Raw genomic sequence first — 20,484 nt, forward strand, 5'->3', positions numbered from 1 at the left:
AACCCGGGAGCGCTCCGATGTGTGCTCCAAGGTGCGGCGTGCACGAAGTCCGAGCCCGGTTTGCCCCGGGTGCGCACCTCGCGTGCACCTTCGCCGGGGTGAGCACCTTGGTGTGCAGACCTTGGTTGGGTTGCGCGCCCTGGTGCGCACCAAGGAGCGCTCTGAAGTGTGCTCCAAGGTGCGGCGTGCACGAAGTCGGAGCCCGGTTTGCCCCGGGTGTGCACCTCGGGTGCGCACCTCGCGTGCACCTTCGCTGCGGTGGGCACCTTGGCTGGGTTGCGCGCCTTGGTGGGCACCATGCAGTGCACGAAGTCGGAGCCCGGATTGCCCCGGGCGCGCACCTCCGCCAGGGTGGGCACCTTGGTGCGCACAACTTGCCTGGGCTGCGCACCAGGAAGGGCTCAAGATGGCACCCGCGTTCCGTTTTTTTCACTATCTTTCAGAACGGAAATTTTAAAATCTCGTTTTTTTTTGCCTTTTCTGGAAATTAGTGAAGGCAGCGCATCAAAGGTGCGCAACGCTGGTGCGAACCTGGGAGCGCTCCGATGTGTGCTCCAAGGTGCGGCGTGCACGAAGTCGGACCCCGGTTTGCCCCGGGTGCGCACCTCGCGTGCACCTTGGTGCGCACACCTTGGCTGGGTTGCGCGCCCTGGTGGGCACCATGGTGCGCACCAAGGAGCGCTCCGAAGTGTGCTCCAAGGTGCGGCGTGCACGAAGTCGGAGCCCGGTTTGCCCCGGGTGCGCACCTCGCGTGCACCTTCGCCGCGGTGGGCACCATGGCGTGCACGAAGTCGGAGCCCGGTTTGCCCCGGGTGCGCACCTCGCGTGCACCTTCGCCGGGGTGGGCACCTTGGTGTGCAGACCTTGGCTGGGTTGCGCGCCCTGGTGGGCACCATGGTGCGCACCAAGGAGCGCTCCGAAGTGTGCTCCAAGGTGCGGCCTGCACGAAGTCGGAGCCCGGTTTGCCCCGGGTGTGCACCTCGGGTGGGCACCTTGGTGCGCATGCCTTGCCTGGGCTGCGCACCAGGGCGGGCTCAAGATGGCACCCGCGTTCCTTTTTTTTCACTATCTTTCAAAACGGAAATTTTAAAATCTCATTTTTTTTTGCCTTTTTCTGGAAATTAGTGAAGGCAGCGCATCAAAGGTGCGCACCTCGCTGCCCACCACGGTGCGCAACGCCGGTGGGCACCCGGGAGTGCTTCGAAGTGTGCTCCAAGGTGCTGCGTGCACGTTGTCGGAGCCCGGTTTGCCCCGGGTGCGCACCTCGCGTGCACCTTCGTCGGGGTGGGCACCTTGGCTGGGTTTGCCCCGGCTGCGCTCCGAAGCGGGGTTATTGGAGCGCCGCCTCTTTTTTTGTCGGAGCGTTTGGTGGGGTTTCTCGCATTGGCTCTTCCGAGGCCCGGTTGCCACCCTGGCGCGCACGAAGTCGGAAGTAGGGTTAATTGCCCGGGTGCGCACCTTTGCCAGGGTGGGCACCTTACCTGGGCTGCGCACCAGGGCGGGCTCAAGATGGCACGCGCGTTCCGTTTTTTTCACTATCTTTCAAAACGGAAATTTTAAAATCTCCTTTTTTTTTTGCCTTTTCTGGAAATTAGTGAAGGCAGCGCATCAAAGGTGCGCACCTCGCTGCCCACCTTGGTGTGCTCTGAGGTGCGCACCCGGGAGCGCTACGAAGTGTGCTCCAAGGTGCGGCGTGCACGTTGTCGGAGCCCGGTTTGCCCCGGGTGCGCACCTCGCCTGCACCTTGGCCGGGGTGGGCACCTTGGCTGGGTTTGCCCAGGGTGCGCTCCGAAGCGGGGTTACTGGAGCGCCCCCTCTTTTTTTGTCAGAGCGTTTGGTGGGGTTTCTCGCATTGGCTCTTCCCAGGCCCGGTTGTTGGGTGCGCTCCCACCCTGGCGCGCGCGAAGTTGGAAGTTGGGTTAATTGCCCGGGCGCGCACCTTCGCCAGGGTGGGCACCTTGGTGCGCACACCTTGGCTGGGCTGCGCACCAGGGCGGGCTCAAGATGGCACCAGCATTCCCTTTTTCTCACTATCTTTCAAAACGGAAATTTTAAAATCTCGTTTTTTTTTTGCCTTTTATGGAAATTAGTGAAGGCATCGCATCAAAGGTGCGCACCTCGCTGCCCACCTTGGTGTGCTCCGAGGTGCCCACCACGGTGCGCAACGCCGGTGCGAACCCGGGAGCGCCCCGATGTGTGCTCCAAGGTGCGGCGTGCACGAAGTCGGACCCCGGTTTGCCCCGGGTGCGCACCTCGCGTGCACCTTGGTGCGCACACCTTGGCTGGGTTGCGCGGCCTGGTGGGCACCATGGTGCGCACCAAGGAGCGCTCCGAAGTGTGCTCCAAGGTGCGGCGTGCACGAAGTCGGAGCCCGGTTTGCCCCGGGTACGCACCTCGCGTGCACCTTCGCCGGGGTGGGCACCTCGGCTGGGTTGCGCGCCCTGGTGCGCACCAAGGAGCGCTCCGAAGTGTGCTCCAAGGTGCGGCGTGCACGAAGTCGGAGCCCGGTTTGCCCCGGGTGCGCACCTTCGCCGCGGTGCGCACCATGGCGTGCACGAAGTCGGAGCCCGGTTTGCCCCGGGTGCGCACCTCGCGTGCACCTTCGGCGGGGTTGCGCGCCCTGGTGGGCACCATGGTGCGCACCAAGGAGCGCTCCGAAGTGTGCTCCAAGGTGCGGCGTGCACGAAGTCGGAGCCCGGTTTGCCCCGGGTGCGCACCTCGCGTGCACCTTCGGCGGGGTTGCGCGCCCTGGTGGGCACCATGGTGCGCACCAAGGAGCGCTCCGAAGTGTGCTCCAAGGTGCGGCGTGCACGAAGTCGGAGCCCGGTTTGCCCCGGGTGCGCACCTCGCGTGCACCTTCGCCGCGGTGGGCACCATGGCGTGCACGAAGTCGGAGCCCGGTTTGCCCCGGGTGCGCACCTCGCGTGCACCTTCGCCGGGGTGGGCACCTCGGCTGGGTTGCGCGCCCTGGTGCGCACCAAGGAGCGCTCCGAAGTGTGCTCCAAGGTGCGGCGTGCACGAAGTCGGAGCCCGGTTTGCCCCGGGTGCGCACCTCGCGTGCACCTTCGCCAGGGTGGGCACCTCGGTGCGCACACCTTCTCAATGTTTTCTTGCCTTTTCTGGAAATTGGTGAAGGCAGCGCATCAAAGGTGCGCACCTCGGTGTGCTCCGAGGTGCGAACCCGAGAGCGCTCCGAGGTGCCCACGAAGTCGAAAGTCGGGTTAATTGCATTGTTTTCCCCGGGTGCGCTCCGAGGTGCGCAACATCGGCGCGCACCAAGGAGGGCTCCGAAGTGTGCTCCAAGGTGCGCACGATGGCGTGCACCTCTGGTGCGCACGATTCGGAGCTCGGTTTGACCGGGGTGCGCACACCTTGGCTGGGTTGCGCACCTTTTGTGCGCTCCAAGGTGCGCACGAAGTCGGAGCTCGGTTTGCCCCGGGTGCGCACCTTCGCCAGGGTGCGCACCTTGATGCGCACGCCTTGGCTGGGCTGCGCACCTTGGTGGGCGCCATGGTGCGCACCTTTCGTGCGCTCCAAGGTGCGCACGAAGTCGGAGCTCGGTTTGCCCCGGGTGCGCACCTTGGTGGGCGCCATGGTGCACTCCGAGGTGCCCAAGATTGGTGCGCACCAAGGAGCGCTCCGAAGTGCGCTCCAAGGTGCGCGCGAAGTCGAAAGTTGGGTTAATTGTCCGGTTTGCCTCGGGTGCGCACCTTGCGTGCACCTTCGCCAGGGTGGGCGCCTTGGTGCGCACACCTTGGCTGGGCTGCGCACACCTTGGCACCCGCGTTTCCTTCATTTTAAATTTTTTTTTTTTACAATCTCTCAAGTGGGAAATTCTATAATCTCAACTTTTTTTGCCTTTTCAGGAAACTTTTGAATGGAGCGCATCATTGGTGCGCTCCGAAGTGTGCTCCAAAGCTCTCTCCAGCTGCGTGCACCTGCCCCGGCCGCGCACCCGGCCCCGCCCAGCTTCGCTCACCTGTCCCGGGCGTCTGGTGCGGAACCTTAGAGTAAGAAACATCACCGTGCACCTTGGCCAACGTGCGCGACTCGACCGAGCGCGCACTGGCCGAGGTGCACACCGATTTCACCTGGGTGCGCGCGCAGCACCTCGGGCGCACCGGGGTGCGCGCACAACGCCCGGGTTGCACCGTGGCCTGTGTGCTCGGGGCGCCTCGGGTGCGCGCTCGGTGTCGCCCCCGCGCGCGCGGTAGTGCGGGCAGCGCACCCCGGCCCGGCCCGGCCCCGACGAGAACGCAAACGGGCAAAAGGTTTATTCAAATAGCATTGCGATGCCCGGCGAAAAACTAAAAAAGGGTGCAACACCGGGACTTCCCGGGAGGTCACCCATCCCAGTACTACTCCGGCCCAAGCGCGCTTAACTGCGGAGTTCTGATGGGATCCGGTGCACTAACGCTGGTATGATCGCACCCGTTATGAGCTTGTCGCAGTGTGTACTTAGCAAACCGCGACCCACGTGCGAATCCACCCCGGCCACCCACCCCCGTCGAGGTGCACACCCTCCCTCGCGAAGTGCGCCCCGTTCGCCAAGTGTGAGCCCTGCCCGGGTGCGCGCACCTTGCTAGGGCGTCGGGTGTGCACCCGGCCCGGCCTACGTGCGTGCACCTGGAGGGGGCGTCGTGTGCGTGCAGTGTCCCGTCTGCAACGCGGTGCCCACACACCACCTCGGGCGCAACGACCTGCGCTCACATGTGGGCCGAGTGCACCTTGGTGCATGTTCGGGGCGCCTCGGGTGCACGCTCGATCTTGCCCCGGTGCACCAAGGCGCTCGGTTTGCCCCGGGTGCGCACTTGGTGCAAGGTGGGCACCCAAAATAGGGATCAAGCACCAAAACACAAGTTTCGGGATGCAAAATGGGACCCAAGGACCACAAATGCGTTCCAAGACCCATGATGGGTCCACGAGAACAAAAATGTGTTCCGAGACTTAATAAACAAATATTGGGTTTTAGGAGAAGAAACATGCTCTGATGCCCAAAACGAGAATCGACCCCGAAAAGGCCACAGGCCAAAAGTGGGATGCGAGACAAAAAAAAATGGGACCCGAGGACCAAAATTGGGTTCCCAGGTCGAAGACAGGGCAACCGGACAAGAAACGACCTCTAAGGCTCGAAATGAGTCCTGACGACTAAAACTTGACAAGAAGCACCCATCAGGCACCCAACTCGACACCCATGGGATGCCGACCCACCCGGGCTTCCACCTAGCACACCTTGGCACCCACCCACCCTCGCACCCAACCTCGCACCCAACTTAGCACCTTTGAACCCACATTGGCACTCACCCTGACCCTGGCACCTTGGAACCCACATTGGCACTCACCTTGACCCTGGCACCCACCTTTGCACTCACCTTGGGACCCACCCTGGCTCCCACCTCGGCACCCACCCAGACACCCACCTTGGTTCCTTGGCACCCACCTTGGATCCTTGGCACCCACCCCGACACCCACCTTGGCACGCAACTTGGCTACTTGCCACCCACCTTGGCTCCTTGACGCCCACCCCGACAACCACCCCGTGACCTACCCTGGCTAGGGTTGGTGCACACCCACCCTGGTGCCCACCTTGGCACCCACCCTATGACCCACCTTGGCACGCACCTTAGTACCCACCCCGTTACCCACCCTAGGACCCACCCCGTGACCCACCTTGGCCAGGGTGGGTGCCTTGGTGCGCACAACTTGCCTGGGCTGCACACCAGGGCGGGCTCAAGATGGCACCCGCGTTCCGTTTTTTTCACTATCTTTCAAAACGGAAATTTTAAAATCTCATTTTTTTCTTTTTTTTGCCTTTTCTGGAAATTAGTGAAGGCAGCGCATCAAAGGTGCGCAATGCTGGTGCGAACCTGGGAGCGCTCCGATGTGTGCTCCAAGGTGCGGCGTGCACGAAGTCCGAGCCCGGTTTGCCCCGGGTGCGCACCTCGCGTGCACCTTCGCCGGGGTGAGCACCTTGGCTGGGTTGCGCGCCCTGGTGCGTACCAAGGAGCGCTCTGAAGTGTGCTCCAAGGTGCGGCGTGCACGAAGTCGGAGCCCGGTTTGCCCCGGGTGTGCACCTCGGGTGCGCACCTCGCGTGCACCTTCGCTGCGGTGGGCACCTTGGCTGGGTTGCGCGCCTTGGTGGGCACCATGCAGTGCACGAAGTCGGAGCCCGGTTTGCCCCGGGCGCGCACCTCCGCCAGGGTGGGCACCTTGGTGCGCACAACTTGCCTGGGCTGCGCACCAGGAAGGGCTCAAGATGGCACCCGCGTTCCGTTTTTTTCACTATCTTTCAGAACGGAAATTTTAAAATATCGTTTTTTTTTGCCTTTTCTGGAAATTAGTGAAGGCAGCGCATCAAAGGTGCGCAACGCTGGTGCGAACCTGGGAGCGCTCCGATGTGTGCTCCAAGGTGCGGCGTGCACAAAGTCGGAGCCCGGTTTGCCCCGGGTGCGCCCTGGTGGGCACCATGGTGCGCACCAAGGAGCGCTCCGAAGTGTGCTCCAAGGTGCGGCCTGCACGAAGTCGGAGCCCGGTTTGCCCCGGGTGTGCACCTCGGGTGGGCACCTTGGTGCGCATGCCTTGCCTGGGCTGCGCACCAGGGCGGGCTCAAGATGGCACCCGCGTTCCTTTTTTTTCACTATCTTTCAAAACGGAAATTTTAAAATCTCATTTTTTTTTGCCTTTTTCTGGAAATTAGTGAAGGCAGCGCATCAAAGGTGCGCACCTCGCTGCCCACCACGGTGCGCAACGCCGGTGGGCACCCGGGAGTGCTTCGAAGTGTGCTCCAAGGTGTTGCGTGCACGTTGTCGGAGCCCGGTTTGCCCCGGGTGCGCACCTCGCGTGCACCTTCGTCGGGGTGGGCACCTTGGCTTGGTTTGCCCCGGCTGCGCTCCGAAGCGGGGTTATTGGAGCGCCGCCTCTTTTTTTGTCGGAGCGTTTGGTGGGGTTTCTCGCATTGGCTCTTCCGAGGCCCGGTTGCCACCCTGGCGCGCACGAAGTCGGAAGTAGGGTTAATTGCCCGGGTGCGCACCTTTGCCAGGGTGGCACCTTACCTGGGCTGCGCACCAGGGCGGGCTCAAGATGGCACGCGCGTTCCGTTTTTTTCACTATCTTTCAAAACGGAAATTTTAAAATCTCCTTTTTTTTTTGCCTTTTCTGGAAATTAGTGAAGGCAGCGCATCAAAGGTGCGCACCTCGCTGCCCACCTTGGTGTGCTCTGAGGTGCGCACCCGGGAGCGCTACGAAGTGTGCTCCAAGGTGCGGCGTGCACGTTGTCGGAGCCCGGTTTGCCCCGGGTGCGCACCTCGCCTGCACCTTGGCCGGGGTGGGCACCTTGGCTGGGTTTGCCCAGGGTGCGCTCCGAAGCGGGGTTACTGGAGCGCCCCCTCTTTTTTTGTCAGAGAGTTTGGTGGGGTTTCTCGCATTGGCTCTTCCCAGGCCCGGTTGTTGGGTGCGCTCCCACCCTGGCGCGCGCGAAGTTGGAAGTTGGGTTAATTGCCCGGGCGCGCACCTTCGCCAGGGTGGGCACCTTGGTGCGCAAACCTTGGCTGGGCTGCGCACCAGGGCGGGCTCAAGATGGCACCAGCATTCCCTTTTTCTCACTATCTTTCAAAACGGAAATTTTAAAATCTCATTTTTTTTTTGCCTTTTATGGAAATTAGTGAAGGCATCGCATCAAAGGTGCGCACCTCGCTGCCCACCTTGGTGTGCTCCGAGGTGCCCACCACGGTGCGCAACGCCGGTGCGAACCCGGGAGCGCCCCGATGTGTGCTCCAAGGTGCGGCGTGCACGAAGTCGGACCCCGGTTTGCCCCGGGTGCGCACCTCGCGTGCACCTTGGTGCGCACACCTTGGCTGGGTTGCGCGGCCTGGTGGGCACCATGGTGCGCACCAAGGAGCGCTCCGAAGTGTGCTCCAAGGTGCGGCGTGCACGAAGTCGGAGCCCGGTTTGCCCCGGGTGCGCACCTTCGCCGCGGTGGGCACCATGGCGTGCACGAAGTCGGAGCCCGGTTTGCCCCGGGTGCGCACCTCGCGTGCACCTTCGCCGGGGTGGGCACCTCGGCTGGGTTGCGCGCCCTGGTGCGCACCAAGGAGCGCTCTGAAGTGTGCTCCAAGGTGCGGCGTGCACGAAGTCGGAGCCCGGTTTGCCCCGGGTGTGCACCTCGCGTGCACCTTCGCTGCGGTGGGCACCTTGGCTGGGTTGCGCGCCTTGGTGGGCACCATGCAGTGCACGAAGTCGGAGCCCGGTTTGCCCCGGGCGCGCACCTCCGCCAGGGTGGGCACCTTGGTGCGCACAACTTGCCTGGGCTGCGCACCAGGAAGGGCTCAAGATGGCACCCGCGTTCCGTTTTTTTCACTATCTTTCAGAACGGAAATTTTAAAATATCGTTTTTTTTTGCCTTTTCTGGAAATTAGTGAAGGCAGCGCATCAAAGGTGCGCAACGCTGGTGCGAACCTGGGAGCGCTCCGATGTGTGCTCCAAGGTGCGGCGTGCACGAAGTCGGACCCCGGTTTGCCCCGGGTGCGCACCTCGCGTGCACCTTGGTGCGCACACCTTGGCTGGGTTGCGCGCCCTGGTGGGCACCATGGTGCGCACCAAGGAGCGCTCCGAAGTGTGCTCCAAGGTGCGGCGTGCACGAAGTCGGAGCCCGGTTTGCCCCGGGTGCGCACCTCGCGTGCACCTTCGCCGCGGTGGGCACCATGGCGTGCACGAAGTCGGAGCCCGGTTTGCCCCGGGTGCGCACCTCGCGTGCACCTTCGCCGGGGTGGGCACCTTGGTGTGCAGACCTTGGCTGGGTTGCGCGCCCTGGTGGGCACCATGGTGCGCACCAAGGAGCGCTCCGAAGTGTGCTCCAAGGTGCGGCCTGCACGAAGTCGGAGCCCGGTTTGCCCCGGGTGTGCACCTCGGGTGGGCACCTTGGTGCGCATGCCTTGCCTGGGCTGCGCACCAGGGCGGGCTCAAGATGGCACCCGCGTTCCTTTTTTTTCACTATCTTTCAAAACGGAAATTTTAAAATCTCATTTTTTTTTGCCTTTTTCTGGAAATTAGTGAAGGCAGCGCATCAAAGGTGCGCACCTCGCTGCCCACCACGGTGCGCAACGCCGGTGGGCACCCGGGAGTGCTTCGAAGTGTGCTCCAAGGTGCTGCGTGCACGTTGTCGGAGCCCGGTTTGCCCCGGGTGCGCACCTCGCGTGCACCTTCGTCGGGGTGGGCACCTTGGCTGGGTTTGCCCCGGCTGCGCTCCGAAGCGGGGTTATTGGAGCGCCGCCTCTTTTTTTGTCGGAGCGTTTGGTGGGGTTTCTCGCATTGGCTCTTCCGAGGCCCGGTTGCCACCCTGGCGCGCACGAAGTCGGAAGTAGGGTTAATTGCCCGGGTGCGCACCTTTGCCAGGGTGGGCACCTTACCTGGGCTGCGCACCAGGGCGGGCTCAAGATGGCACGCGCGTTCCGTTTTTTTCACTATCTTTCAAAACGGAAATTTTAAAATCTCCTTTTTTTTTTGCCTTTTCTGGAAATTAGTGAAGGCAGCGCATCAAAGGTGCGCACCTCGCTGCCCACCTTGGTGTGCTCTGAGGTGCGCACCCGGGAGCGCTACGAAGTGTGCTCCAAGGTGCGGCGTGCACGTTGTCGGAGCCCGGTTTGCCCCGGGTGCGCACCTCGCCTGCACCTTGGCCGGGGTGGGCACCTTGGCTGGGTTTGCCCAGGGTGCGCTCCGAAGCGGGGTTACTGGAGCGCCCCCTCTTTTTTTGTCAGAGCGTTTGGTGGGGTTTCTCGCATTGGCTCTTCCCAGGCCCGGTTGTTGGGTGCGCTCCCACCCTGGCGCGCGCGAAGTTGGAAGTTGGGTTAATTGCCCGGGCGCGCACCTTCGCCAGGGTGGGCACCTTGGTGCGCACACCTTGGCTGGGCTGCGCACCAGGGCGGGCTCAAGATGGCACCAGCATTCCCTTTTTCTCACTATCTTTCAAAACGGAAATTTTAAAATCTCGTTTTTTTTTTGCCTTTTATGGAAATTAGTGAAGGCATCGCATCAAAGGTGCGCACCTCGCTGCCCACCTTGGTGTGCTCCGAGGTGCCCACCACGGTGCGCAACGCCGGTGCGAACCCGGGAGCGCCCCGATGTGTGCTCCAAGGTGCGGCGTGCACGAAGTCGGACCCCGGTTTGCCCCGGGTGCGCACCTCGCGTGCACCTTGGTGCGCACACCTTGGCTGGGTTGCGCGGCCTGGTGGGCACCATGGTGCGCACCAAGGAGCGCTCCGAAGTGTGCTCCAAGGTGCGGCGTGCACGAAGTCGGAGCCCGGTTTGCCCCGGGTACGCACCTCGCGTGCACCTTCGCCGGGGTGGGCACCTCGGCTGGGTTGCGCGCCCTGGTGCGCACCAAGGAGCGCTCCGAAGTGTGCTCCAAGGTGCGGCGTGCACGAAGTCGGAGCCCGGTTTGCCCCGGGTGCGCACCTTCGCCGCGGTGCGCACCATGGCGTGCACGAAGTCGGAGCCCGGTTTGCCCCGGGTGCGCACCTCGCGTGCACCTTCGGCGGGGTTGCGCGCCCTGGTGGGCACCATGGTGCGCACCAAGGAGCGCTCCGAAGTGTGCTCCAAGGTGCGGCGTGCACGAAGTCGGAGCCCGGTTTGCCCCGGGTGCGCACCTCGCGTGCACCTTCGGCGGGGTTGCGCGCCCTGGTGGGCACCATGGTGCGCACCAAGGAGCGCTCCGAAGTGTGCTCCAAGGTGCGGCGTGCACGAAGTCGGAGCCCGGTTTGCCCCGGGTGCGCACCTCGCGTGCACCTTCGCCGCGGTGGGCACCATGGCGTGCACGAAGTCGGAGCCCGGTTTGCCCCGGGTGCGCACCTCGCGTGCACCTTCGCCGGGGTGGGCACCTCGGCTGGGTTGCGCGCCCTGGTGCGCACCAAGGAGCGCTCCGAAGTGTGCTCCAAGGTGCGGCGTGCACGAAGTCGGAGCCCGGTTTGCCCCGGGTGCGCACCTCGCGTGCACCTTCGCCAGGGTGGGCACCTCGGTGCGCACACCTTCTCAATGTTTTCTTGCCTTTTCTGGAAATTGGTGAAGGCAGCGCATCAAAGGTGCGCACCTCGGTGTGCTCCGAGGTGCGAACCCGAGAGCGCTCCGAGGTGCCCACGAAGTCGAAAGTCGGGTTAATTGCATTGTTTTCCCCGGGTGCGCTCCGAGGTGCGCAACATCGGCGCGCACCAAGGAGGGCTCCGAAGTGTGCTCCAAGGTGCGCACGATGGCGTGCACCTCTGGTGCGCACGATTCGGAGCTCGGTTTGACCGGGGTGCGCACACCTTGGCTGGGTTGCGCACCTTTTGTGCGCTCCAAGGTGCGCACGAAGTCGGAGCTCGGTTTGCCCCGGGTGCGCACCTTCGCCAGGGTGCGCACCTTGATGCGCACGCCTTGGCTGGGCTGCGCACCTTGGTGGGCGCCATGGTGCGCACCTTTCGTGCGCTCCAAGGTGCGCACGAAGTCGGAGCTCGGTTTGCCCCGGGTGCGCACCTTGGTGGGCGCCATGGTGCACTCCGAGGTGCCCAAGATTGGTGCGCACCAAGGAGCGCTCCGAAGTGCGCTCCAAGGTGCGCGCGAAGTCGAAAGTTGGGTTAATTGTCCGGTTTGCCTCGGGTGCGCACCTTGCGTGCACCTTCGCCAGGGTGGGCGCCTTGGTGCGCACACCTTGGCTGGGCTGCGCACACCTTGGCACCCGCGTTTCCTTCATTTTAAATTTTTTTTTTTTACAATCTCTCAAGTGGGAAATTCTATAATCTCAACTTTTTTTGCCTTTTCAGGAAACTTTTGAATGGAGCGCATCATTGGTGCGCTCCGAAGTGTGCTCCAAAGCTCTCTCCAGCTGCGTGCACCTGCCCCGGCCGCGCACCCGGCCCCGCCCAGCTTCGCTCACCTGTCCCGGGCGTCTGGTGCGGAACCTTAGAGTAAGAAACATCACCGTGCACCTTGGCCAACGTGCGCGACTCGACCGAGCGCGCACTGGCCGAGGTGCACACCGATTTCACCTGGGTGCGCGCGCAGCACCTCGGGCGCACCGGGGTGCGCGCACAACGCCCGGGTTGCACCGTGGCCTGTGTGCTCGGGGCGCCTCGGGTGCGCGCTCGGTGTCGCCCCCGCGCGCGCGGTAGTGCGGGCAGCGCACCCCGGCCCGGCCCGGCCCCGACGAGAACGCAAACGGGCAAAAGGTTTATTCAAATAGCATTGCGATGCCCGGCGAAAAACTAAAAAAGGGTGCAACACCGGGACTTCCCGGGAGGTCACCCATCCCAGTACTACTCCGGCCCAAGCGCGCTTAACTGCGGAGTTCTGATGGGATCCGGTGCACTAACGCTGGTATGATCGCACCCGTTATGAGCTTGTCGCAGTGTGTACTTAGCAAACCGCGACCCACGTGCGAATCCACCCCGGCCACCCACCCCCGTCGAGGTGCACACCCTCCCTCGCGAAGTGCGCCCCGTTCGCCAAGTGTGAGCCCTGCCCGGGTGCGCGCACCTTGCTAGGGCGTCGGGTGTGCACCCGGCCCGGCCTACGTGCGTGCACCTGGAGGGGGCGTCGTGTGCGTGCAGTGTCCCGTCTGCAACGCGGTGCCCACACACCACCTCGGGCGCAACGACCTGCGCTCACATGTGGGCCGAGTGCACCTTGGTGCATGTTCGGGGCGCCTCGGGTGCACGCTCGATCTTGCCCCGGTGCACCAAGGCGCTCGGTTTGCCCCGGGTGCGCACTTGGTGCAAGGTGGGCACCCAAAATAGGGATCAAGCACCAAAACACAAGTTTCGGGATGCAAAATGGGACCCAAGGACCACAAATGCGTTCCAAGACCCATGATGGGTCCACGAGAACAAAAATGTGTTCCGAGACTTAATAAACAAATATTGGGTTTTAGGAGAAGAAACATGCTCTGATGCCCAAAACGAGAATCGACCCCGAAAAGGCCACAGGCCAAAAGTGGGATGCGAGACAAAAAAAAATGGGACCCGAGGACCAAAATTGGGTTCCCAGGTCGAAGACAGGGCAACCGGACAAGAAACGACCTCTAAGGCTCGAAATGAGTCCCGACGACTAAAACTTGACAAGAAGCACCCATCAGGCACCCAACTCGACACCCATGGGATGCCGACCCACCCGGGCTTCCACCTAGCACACCTTGGCACCCACCCACCCTCGCACCCAACCTCGCACCCAACTTAGCACCTTTGAACCCACATTGGCACTCACCCTGACCCTGGCACCTTGGAACCCACATTGGCACTCACCTTGACCCTGGCACCCACCTTTGCACTCACCTTGGGACCCACCCTGGCTCCCACCTCGGCACCCACCCAGACACCCACCTTGGTTCCTTGGCACCCACCTTGGATCCTTGGCACCCACCCCGACACCCACCTTGGCACGCAACTTGGCTACTTGCCACCCACCTTGGCTCCTTGACGCCCACCCCGACAACCACCCCGTGACCTACCCTGGCTAGGGTTGGTGCACACCCACCCTGGTGCCCACCTTGGCACCCACCCTATGACCCACCTTGGCACGCACCTTAGTACCCACCCCGTTACCCACCCTAGGACCCACCCCGTGACCCACCTTGGCCAGGGTGGGTGCCTTGGTGCGCACAACTTGCCTGGGCTGCACACCAGGGCGGGCTCAAGATGGCACCCGCGTTCCGTTTTTTTCACTATCTTTCAAAACGGAAATTTTAAAATCTCATTTTTTTCTTTTTTTTGCCTTTTCTGGAAATTAGTGAAGGCAGCGCATCAAAGGTGCGCAATGCTGGTGCGAACCTGGGAGCGCTCCGATGTGTGCTCCAAGGTGCGGCGTGCACGAAGTCCGAGCCCGGTTTGCCCCGGGTGCGCACCTCGCGTGCACCTTCGCCGGGGTGAGCACCTTGGCTGGGTTGCGCGCCCTGGTGCGTACCAAGGAGCGCTCTGAAGTGTGCTCCAAGGTGCGGCGTGCACGAAGTCGGAGCCCGGTTTGCCCCGGGTGTGCACCTCGGGTGCGCACCTCGCGTGCACCTTCGCTGCGGTGGGCACCTTGGCTGGGTTGCGCGCCTTGGTGGGCACCATGCAGTGCACGAAGTCGGAGCCCGGTTTGCCCCGGGCGCGCACCTCCGCCAGGGTGGGCACCTTGGTGCGCACAACTTGCCTGGGCTGCGCACCAGGAAGGGCTCAAGATGGCACCCGCGTTCCGTTTTTTTCACTATCTTTCAGAACGGAAATTTTAAAATATCGTTTTTTTTTGCCTTTTCTGGAAATTAGTGAAGGCAGCGCATCAAAGGTGCGCAACGCTGGTGCGAACCTGGGAGCGCTCCGATGTGTGCTCCAAGGTGCGGCGTGCACAAAGTCGGAGCCCGGTTTGCCCCGGGTGCGCCCTGGTGGGCACCATGGTGCGCACCAAGGAGCGCTCCGAAGTGTGCTCCAAGGTGCGGCCTGCACGAAGTCGGAGCCCGGTTTGCCCCGGGTGTGCACCTCGGGTGGGCACCTTGGTGCGCATGCCTTGCCTGGGCTGCGCACCAGGGCGGGCTCAAGATGGCACCCGCGTTCCTTTTTTTTCACTATCTTTCAAAACGGAAATTTTAAAATCTCATTTTTTTTTGCCTTTTTCTGGAAATTAGTGAAGGCAGCGCATCAAAGGTGCGCACCTCGCTGCCCACCACGGTGCGCAACGCCGGTGGGCACCCGGGAGTGCTTCGAAGTGTGCTCCAAGGTGTTGCGTGCACGTTGTCGGAGCCCGGTTTGCCCCGGGTGCGCACCTCGCGTGCACCTTCGTCGGGGTGGGCACCTTGGCTTGGTTTGCCCCGGCTGCGCTCCGAAGCGGGGTTATTGGAGCGCCGCCTCTTTTTTTGTCGGAGCGTTTGGTGGGGTTTCTCGCATTGGCTCTTCCGAGGCCCGGTTGCCACCCTGGCGCGCACGAAGTCGGAAGTAGGGTTAATTGCCCGGGTGCGCACCTTTGCCAGGGTGGCACCTTACCTGGGCTGCGCACCAGGGCGGGCTCAAGATGGCACGCGCGTTCCGTTTTTTTCACTATCTTTCAAAACGGAAATTTTAAAATCTCCTTTTTTTTTTGCCTTTTCTGGAAATTAGTGAAGGCAGCGCATCAAAGGTGCGCACCTCGCTGCCCACCTTGGTGTGCTCTGAGGTGCGCACCCGGGAGCGCTACGAAGTGTGCTCCAAGGTGCGGCGTGCACGTTGTCGGAGCCCGGTTTGCCCCGGGTGCGCACCTCGCCTGCACCTTGGCCGGGGTGGGCACCTTGGCTGGGTTTGCCCAGGGTGCGCTCCGAAGCGGGGTTACTGGAGCGCCCCCTCTTTTTTTGTCAGAGAGTTTGGTGGGGTTTCTCGCATTGGCTCTTCCCAGGCCCGGTTGTTGGGTGCGCTCCCACCCTGGCGCGCGCGAAGTTGGAAGTTGGGTTAATTGCCCGGGCGCGCACCTTCGCCAGGGTGGGCACCTTGGTGCGCAAACCTTGGCTGGGCTGCGCACCAGGGCGGGCTCAAGATGGCACCAGCATTCCCTTTTTCTCACTATCTTTCAAAACGGAAATTTTAAAATCTCATTTTTTTTTTGCCTTTTATGGAAATTAGTGAAGGCATCGCATCAAAGGTGCGCACCTCGCTGCCCACCTTGGTGTGCTCCGAGGTGCCCACCACGGTGCGCAACGCCGGTGCGAACCCGGGAGCGCCCCGATGTGTGCTCCAAGGTGCGGCGTGCACGAAGTCGGACCCCGGTTTGCCCCGGGTGCGCACCTCGCGTGCACCTTGGTGCGCACACCTTGGCTGGGTTGCGCGGCCTGGTGGGCACCATGGTGCGCACCAAGGAGCGCTCCGAAGTGTGCTCCAAGGTGCGGCGTGCACGAAGTCGGAGCCCGGTTTGCCCCGGGTGCGCACCTTCGCCGCGGTGGGCACCATGGCGTGCACGAAGTCGGAGCCCGGTTTGCCCCGGGTGCGCACCTCGCGTGCACCTTCGCCGGGGTGGGCACCTCGGCTGGGTTGCGCGCCCTGGTGCGCACCAAGGAGCGCTCTGAAGTGTGCTCCAAGGTGCGGCGTGCACGAAGTCGGAGCCCGGTTTGCCCCGGGTGTGCACCTCGCGTGCACCTTCGCTGCGGTGGGCACCTTGGCTGGGTTGCGCGCCTTGGTGGGCACCATGCAGTGCACGAAGTCGGAGCCCGGTTTGCCCCGGGCGCGCACCTCCGCCAGGGTGGGCACCTTGGTGCGCACAACTTGCCTGGGCTGCGCACCAGGAAGGGCTCAAGATGGCACCCGCGTTCCGTTTTTTTCACTATCTTTCAGAACGGAAATTTTAAAATATCGTTTTTTTTTGCCTTTTCTGGAAATTAGTGAAGGCAGCGCATCAAAGGTGCGCAACGCTGGTGCGAACCTGGGAGCGCTCCGATGTGTGCTCCAAGGTGCGGCGTGCACGAAGTCGGACCCCGGTTTGCCCCGGGTGCGCACCTCGCGTGCACCTTGGTGCGCACACCTTGGCTGGGTTGCGCGCCCTGGTGGGCACCATGGTGCGCACCAAGGAGCGCTCCGAAGTGTGCTCCAAGGTGCGGCGTGCACGAAGTCGGAGCCCGGTTTGCCCCGGGTGCGCACCTCGCGTGCACCTTCGCCGCGGTGGGCACCATGGCGTGCACGAAGTCGGAGCCCGGTTTGCCCCGGGTGCGCACCTCGCGTGCACCTTCGCCGGGGTGGGCACCTTGGTGTGCAGACCTTGGCTGGGTTGCGCGCCCTGGTGGGCACCATGGTGCGCACCAAGGAGCGCTCCGAAGTGTGCTCCAAGGTGCGGCCTGCACGAAGTCGGAGCCCGGTTTGCCCCGGGTGTGCACCTCGGGTGGGCACCTTGGTGCGCATGCCTTGCCTGGGCTGCGCACCAGGGCGGGCTCAAGATGGCACCCGCGTTCCTTTTTTTTCACTATCTTTCAAAACGGAAATTTTAAAATCTCATTTTTTTTTGCCTTTTTCTGGAAATTAGTGAAGGCAGCGCATCAAAGGTGCGCACCTCGCTGCCCACCACGGTGCGCAACGCCGGTGGGCACCCGGGAGTGCTTCGAAGTGTGCTCCAAGGTGCTGCGTGCACGTTGTCGGAGCCCGGTTTGCCCCGGGTGCGCACCTCGCGTGCACCTTCGTCGGGGTGGGCACCTTGGCTGGGTTTGCCCCGGCTGCGCTCCGAAGCGGGGTTATTGGAGCGCCGCCTCTTTTTTTGTCGGAGCGTTTGGTGGGGTTTCTCGCATTGGCTCTTCCGAGGCCCGGTTGCCACCCTGGCGCGCACGAAGTCGGAAGTAGGGTTAATTGCCCGGGTGCGCACCTTTGCCAGGGTGGGCACCTTACCTGGGCTGCGCACCAGGGCGGGCTCAAGATGGCACGCGCGTTCCGTTTTTTTCACTATCTTTCAAAACGGAAATTTTAAAATCTCCTTTTTTTTTTGCCTTTTCTGGAAATTAGTGAAGGCAGCGCATCAAAGGTGCGCACCTCGCTGCCCACCTTGGTGTGCTCTGAGGTGCGCACCCGGGAGCGCTACGAAGTGTGCTCCAAGGTGCGGCGTGCACGTTGTCGGAGCCCGGTTTGCCCCGGGTGCGCACCTCGCCTGCACCTTGGCCGGGGTGGGCACCTTGGCTGGGTTTGCCCAGGGTGCGCTCCGAAGCGGGGTTACTGGAGCGCCCCCTCTTTTTTTGTCAGAGCGTTTGGTGGGGTTTCTCGCATTGGCTCTTCCCAGGCCCGGTTGTTGGGTGCGCTCCCACCCTGGCGCGCGCGAAGTTGGAAGTTGGGTTAATTGCCCGGGCGCGCACCTTCGCCAGGGTGGGCACCTTGGTGCGCACACCTTGGCTGGGCTGCGCACCAGGGCGGGCTCAAGATGGCACCAGCATTCCCTTTTTCTCACTATCTTTCAAAACGGAAATTTTAAAATCTCGTTTTTTTTTTGCCTTTTATGGAAATTAGTGAAGGCATCGCATCAAAGGTGCGCACCTCGCTGCCCACCTTGGTGTGCTCCGAGGTGCCCACCACGGTGCGCAACGCCGGTGCGAACCCGGGAGCGCCCCGATGTGTGCTCCAAGGTGCGGCGTGCACGAAGTCGGACCCCGGTTTGCCCCGGGTGCGCACCTCGCGTGCACCTTGGTGCGCACACCTTGGCTGGGTTGCGCGGCCTGGTGGGCACCATGGTGCGCACCAAGGAGCGCTCCGAAGTGTGCTCCAAGGTGCGGCGTGCACGAAGTCGGAGCCCGGTTTGCCCCGGGTACGCACCTCGCGTGCACCTTCGCCGGGGTGGGCACCTCGGCTGGGTTGCGCGCCCTGGTGCGCACCAAGGAGCGCTCCGAAGTGTGCTCCAAGGTGCGGCGTGCACGAAGTCGGAGCCCGGTTTGCCCCGGGTGCGCACCTTCGCCGCGGTGCGCACCATGGCGTGCACGAAGTCGGAGCCCGGTTTGCCCCGGGTGCGCACCTCGCGTGCACCTTCGGCGGGGTTGCGCGCCCTGGTGGGCACCATGGTGCGCACCAAGGAGCGCTCCGAAGTGTGCTCCAAGGTGCGGCGTGCACGAAGTCGGAGCCCGGTTTGCCCCGGGTGCGCACCTCGCGTGCACCTTCGGCGGGGTTGCGCGCCCTGGTGGGCACCATGGTGCGCACCAAGGAGCGCTCCGAAGTGTGCTCCAAGGTGCGGCGTGCACGAAGTCGGAGCCCGGTTTGCCCCGGGTGCGCACCTCGCGTGCACCTTCGCCGCGGTGGGCACCATGGCGTGCACGAAGTCGGAGCCCGGTTTGCCCCGGGTGCGCACCTCGCGTGCACCTTCGCCGGGGTGGGCACCTCGGCTGGGTTGCGCGCCCTGGTGCGCACCAAGGAGCGCTCCGAAGTGTGCTCCAAGGTGCGGCGTGCACGAAGTCGGAGCCCGGTTTGCCCCGGGTGCGCACCTCGCGTGCACCTTCGCCAGGGTGGGCACCTCGGTGCGCACACCTTCTCAATGTTTTCTTGCCTTTTCTGGAAATTGGTGAAGGCAGCGCATCAAAGGTGCGCACCTCGGTGTGCTCCGAGGTGCGAACCCGAGAGCGCTCCGAGGTGCCCACGAAGTCGAAAGTCGGGTTAATTGCATTGTTTTCCCCGGGTGCGCTCCGAGGTGCGCAACATCGGCGCGCACCAAGGAGGGCTCCGAAGTGTGCTCCAAGGTGCGCACGATGGCGTGCACCTCTGGTGCGCACGATTCGGAGCTCGGTTTGACCGGGGTGCGCACACCTTGGCTGGGTTGCGCACCTTTTGTGCGCTCCAAGGTGCGCACGAAGTCGGAGCTCGGTTTGCCCCGGGTGCGCACCTTCGCCAGGGTGCGCACCTTGATGCGCACGCCTTGGCTGGGCTGCGCACCTTGGTGGGCGCCATGGTGCGCACCTTTCGTGCGCTCCAAGGTGCGCACGAAGTCGGAGCTCGGTTTGCCCCGGGTGCGCACCTTGGTGGGCGCCATGGTGCACTCCGAGGTGCCCAAGATTGGTGCGCACCAAGGAGCGCTCCGAAGTGCGCTCCAAGGTGCGCGCGAAGTCGAAAGTTGGGTTAATTGTCCGGTTTGCCTCGGGTGCGCACCTTGCGTGCACCTTCGCCAGGGTGGGCGCCTTGGTGCGCACACCTTGGCTGGGCTGCGCACACCTTGGCACCCGCGTTTCCTTCATTTTAAATTTTTTTTTTTTACAATCTCTCAAGTGGGAAATTCTATAATCTCAACTTTTTTTGCCTTTTCAGGAAACTTTTGAATGGAGCGCATCATTGGTGCGCTCCGAAGTGTGCTCCAAAGCTCTCTCCAGCTGCGTGCACCTGCCCCGGCCGCGCACCCGGCCCCGCCCAGCTTCGCTCACCTGTCCCGGGCGTCTGGTGCGGAACCTTAGAGTAAGAAACATCACCGTGCACCTTGGCCAACGTGCGCGACTCGACCGAGCGCGCACTGGCCGAGGTGCACACCGATTTCACCTGGGTGCGCGCGCAGCACCTCGGGCGCACCGGGGTGCGCGCACAACGCCCGGGTTGCACCGTGGCCTGTGTGCTCGGGGCGCCTCGGGTGCGCGCTCGGTGTCGCCCCCGCGCGCGCGGTAGTGCGGGCAGCGCACCCCGGCCCGGCCCGGCCCCGACGAGAACGCAAACGGGCAAAAGGTTTATTCAAATAGCATTGCGACGCCCGGCGAAAAACTAAAAAAGGGTGCAACACCGGGACTTCCCGGGAGGTCACCCATCCCAGTACTACTCCGGCCCAAGCGCGCTTAACTGCGGAGTTCTGATGGGATCCGGTGCACTAATGCTGGTATGATCGCACCCGTTATGAGCTTGTCGCAGTGTGTACTTAGCAAACCGCGACCCACGTGCGAATCCACCCCGGCCACCCACCCCCGTCGAGGTGCACACCCTCCCTCGCGAAGTGCGCCCCGTTCGCCAAGTGTGAGCCCTGCCCGGGTGCGCGCACCTTGCTAGGGCGTCGGGTGTGCACCCGGCCCGGCCTACGTGCGTGCACCTGGAGGGGGCG

The 20,484-nt window shown here is 63.2% G+C and overlaps 3 non-coding genes across 3 annotated transcripts; all 3 read right to left on the reverse strand.

Annotated features, from left to right (window-relative positions):
• Positions 1-4,314: 4,314 nt before the first annotated feature.
• Positions 4,315-4,433, reverse strand: LOC131862481 (5S ribosomal RNA). The gene has a single exon (XR_009361495.1). It is a non-coding gene; the product is annotated as a 5S ribosomal RNA (ribosomal RNA).
• A 7,804-nt stretch (positions 4,434-12,237) lies between these two features.
• On the reverse strand, positions 12,238-12,356 carry LOC131862482 (5S ribosomal RNA). The gene has a single exon (XR_009361496.1). It is a non-coding gene; the product is annotated as a 5S ribosomal RNA (ribosomal RNA).
• Positions 12,357-20,160: 7,804 nt separating this feature from the next.
• Positions 20,161-20,279, reverse strand: LOC131862508 (5S ribosomal RNA). Its single transcript, XR_009361521.1, has one exon. It is a non-coding gene; the product is annotated as a 5S ribosomal RNA (ribosomal RNA).
• Between the last annotated feature and the right edge of the window lie 205 nt (positions 20,280-20,484).

The sequence above is a fragment of the Cryptomeria japonica genome, unplaced genomic scaffold (assembly GCF_030272615.1).
Source record: "Cryptomeria japonica unplaced genomic scaffold, Sugi_1.0 HiC_scaffold_43, whole genome shotgun sequence".
In the NCBI taxonomy this organism is placed as follows: domain Eukaryota; kingdom Viridiplantae; phylum Streptophyta; class Pinopsida; order Cupressales; family Cupressaceae; genus Cryptomeria; species Cryptomeria japonica.